General features: G+C 40.5%; 2 non-coding genes across 2 annotated transcripts; both read left to right on the top strand.

Moving 5' to 3' along the window:
- The first annotated feature begins 1,330 nt into the window (after positions 1-1,330).
- On the top strand, positions 1,331-1,437 carry LOC141616499 (small nucleolar RNA R71). The gene has a single exon (XR_012530845.1). It is a non-coding gene; the product is annotated as a small nucleolar RNA R71 (small nucleolar RNA).
- Positions 1,438-2,592: 1,155 nt separating this feature from the next.
- LOC141616266 (small nucleolar RNA R71) lies at positions 2,593-2,699 on the top strand. The gene has a single exon (XR_012530621.1). It is a non-coding gene; the product is annotated as a small nucleolar RNA R71 (small nucleolar RNA).
- Positions 2,700-3,488: the final 789 nt, after the last annotated feature.

Here is a 3,488-nt window from a genome sequence, read left to right as displayed (position 1 = left end):
GATCGTCGTGTCGCCAATGGTACACGGTATTGAGAAGCTTCCCGGATCCTTTAACTTTGGAGGTGAACTCCCTTGAAGTATTGCACTACGCACCTTAGTGAAGGCGATAGTCTCAAGCTTCCGGATCGACTTCTTCTTTGTAAGGATATCTTTCATGTATTTCGCATAGGCCGGCACGTGATTGATTAATTCCGTGAAAGGAATTGAGACTTCCAAATTCTTCACAATTTCCATGAACTTTCCAAGTTGATCATCAAATTTGGGCTTGGCTTGACGACTTGGAAAAGGAAGTCTAATCACAATGGGCTCCTTCTCCTTGGCCTTGTCTTCATTTTTCTTTGAACTTTCTTCTTTTGATGATTCTCCATCTTTGGAGCTTTGCACAATTTCTTCCTTTTCACTAGCTTCCACAACTTCATCCTCAACTTGCGTCTTCGGTGCTTCATACCTTGTACCACTTCTCAAGTGAATGGCACAAACCGTTTCATGTCTAGGGGGATTACTTTGAGGTGGTAATTGCCCCTTTTGTCTTTGTGAGCTTGAAGATGCTAGTTGAGTCAATTGTGTTTCCAACATCTTGGTGTGAGCTAGAATGTTGTTGATGGTGGTTTCCTTTGCTTGGCTATCTTTTTGCATTTGAGTGAAAAATTCTTGTTGATTCTTTTGCATTTGGAGGACCGCTTTTTGGACATCAAAACCTTGGTCATTTTGGTGATTGTATGGATTTTGATTTTGGTAACCTTGATTTTGATTGTAAAAGGGTCTTTGATTTTGGTTTCTCATGGGTGGTGGAGTGTATGTTGTTTGAGGGTTTTGAACATTTTGGCTTTTGTATGAAAGATTTGGATGAAATTTGGTGTTTTCATTGTAAAAGTTGGAATAAGGGGTACCACTCTTGTATGCTTGGAAAGCATTCACTTGTTCATTTGTTCCCCTACATTCACCTTGGTCATGTCCCAAAGTTCCACAATTCTCACATATCCCACTTGGGATTGATGAGGATGCCGTCATGGCATTAACATGATGCTTTGATGATTTTGAGTTTTCCTCAAGTCTAGCCATAGCTTGTTCAAACTTCAAGTTGATTGTGTCAATGTGAGCACTAAGTTGAGCACCCAATTGAGTAACGGAGTCCACTTCATGCTTTACTCCTCTAGTAGCCTTGCGAGGTCTATTATATTGTGAGTTATGGACCGCCATTTCCTCAATCTTGTTCCATGTTTGATTGTCATCAACTTCGGTGAACATTCCATTTGATCCCATATTGAGAATGTTCCTAGAATCTTCATATAAACCATTCCAAAATTGTTGTACCAAAAACCATTCGCTAAGTCCATGGTGAGGACATGAGCGACAAATTCCTTTGAACCGCTCCCAAGCTTCATACAAAGATTCTTCATCCCTTTGCTTAAAACCCGTAATTTGAGCTCTTAGCATGTTAGTCTTTTCCGGTGGGTAGAATTTTTTGTAGAAAGCTAGAGCCAACTTTTTCCAAGAATCAATTCCGAGAGTGGCCTTATCAAGGCCCTTCAACCATTGTTTCGCGGTGCCAATTAGAGAAAAAGGAAATAGGACCTATCGAATTTGGTCTTGAGTTACACCGGTTTAAGAAATTGCATCACAATAGTCACAAAAGGTCTCCATATGAGAATGAGGGTCTTCACTAGGCATCCCCCCAAATTGGCTCTTTTCGACTAATTGGATAAATGCGGATTTGGCAATGAAATTTCCGGTTAGATGTTGTGATGTGGGAGTACCATTGGGTAGGTTCTCCTCGGTGGGTACGGAATGTGATGAAAACTTAGGCATTGTGGGTTGATTTTGTGTTGTATTTTGTGTTGGGTTCTCCTCACCTTCTCTTGCAAAAGGGTTGATGAACTCAATAGTTGGTTGAATATCTACAACCTCACTAATACCTCTCAAATTTCTCCTAGCAAGTCTTCTATTGGTTGTCAAAGTTCTTTCAATTTCACGATCAAAAGGTAACAAATCACCTTGTGACCTTCTAGACATGCAAAATATCAAACAACTCGAAAACAATTAGAACAAACCTTGAGGAGTTTTACTTCCTCAAGGCAAAGAAAGACACAACTAATAACAATATAAGAAAATCTAAATCAAGATAACACCGTCCCCGGCAACGGCGCCATTTTTGGTCGGTATTCGGAGCTATATTCTATTTTTCGGAACAATTGTCGTTGGAAGCACCTAGACCAAAACACAATTTATAACTTCAAAAACACTTTACAATTAGTAAAGAGGCAAGTAAAGTTCGGATCCCAAGGGGCGGGAATTGAGATGAGATTTCTATTGAGTCTAGCCATAGCTTTTTAAAACTTCAAATTGATTGTGTCAATGTGAGCACTAAGTTGAGCACCCAATTGAGTAACGGAGTCCACTTCATGCTTTCCTCCTCTAGTAGCCTTGTGAGGTCTACTATATTGTGAGTTATGGACCGCCATTTCCTCAATTTTGTTCCAAGTTTGATTGTCGTCAACTTCGGTGAACATTCCATTTGATCCAATGTTGAGAATGTTCCTTGAATCTTCATATAGACCGTTCCAAAATTGTTGTACCAAGAACCACTCGCTAAGTCCATGGTGAGGACATGAGCGACAAATTCCCTTGAAACGCTCCCAAGCTTCATACAAAGATTCTTCATCCCTTTGCTTAAAACCCGTAATTTGAGCTCTTAGCATGTTACTCTTTTCCGGTGGGTAGAATTTTTTGTAGAAAGCTAGAGCCAACTTCTTCCAAGAATCTATTCCGAGGGTGGCCTTATCAAGGCCCTTCAACCATTGCTTCGCGGTGCCGATTAAGGAAAAAGGAAATAAGACCCATCTAATTTGGTCTTGAGTCACGCCCGTTTGAGAGATTGCATCACAATAGTCGCAAAAGGTTTCCATATGAGAATGAGGGTCTTCACTAGGCATCCCCCCAAATTGGCTCCTCTCAACTAATTGGATGAAAGCGGACTTGGCAATAAAATTTCCGGTTAGATGTTGCGGTGTAGGAGTACCATTTGGTAGATTCTCCTCGGTGGGTACGGAGTGTGACGAGAATTTAGGCATTGTAGGTGGATTTTGTGGGGTATTGTGTAATGGGTTCTCTTCTCCTTCTATTGCGAAAGGATTGACAAACTCACTAGTGGGTTGAACAACTTCACTAATACCTCTTAAATTCCTCCTAACAAGTCTCCTATTGTTCGTCAAGGTTCTTTCGATTTCACGGTCAAAAGGTAACAAATCACCTTGTAACCTTCTAGACATGCAAAATATCAAACAACTCGAAAACAATTAGAATAAACCTTGAGGAGTTTTACTTCCCCAAGGCGAAGAAAGACACAACTAATAACAATAAAAAGAAATCTAAATCAAACAAACACCGTCCCCGGCAACGGCGCCATTTTTGGTGCGAGTCCGTTTCGTGTTCACAATTAAAGATGTGGTCGTTGGGTCACGGTCAAATCAAAACACAATTTATAACTT

This window comes from Silene latifolia, chromosome 11, assembly GCF_048544455.1.
Source record: "Silene latifolia isolate original U9 population chromosome 11, ASM4854445v1, whole genome shotgun sequence".
NCBI classification, from domain to species: Eukaryota; Viridiplantae; Streptophyta; class Magnoliopsida; order Caryophyllales; family Caryophyllaceae; genus Silene; species Silene latifolia.
The sequence above is the reverse complement of the archived record's forward strand: the minus strand, read 5'-3'. Positions and strand labels throughout refer to the sequence as shown.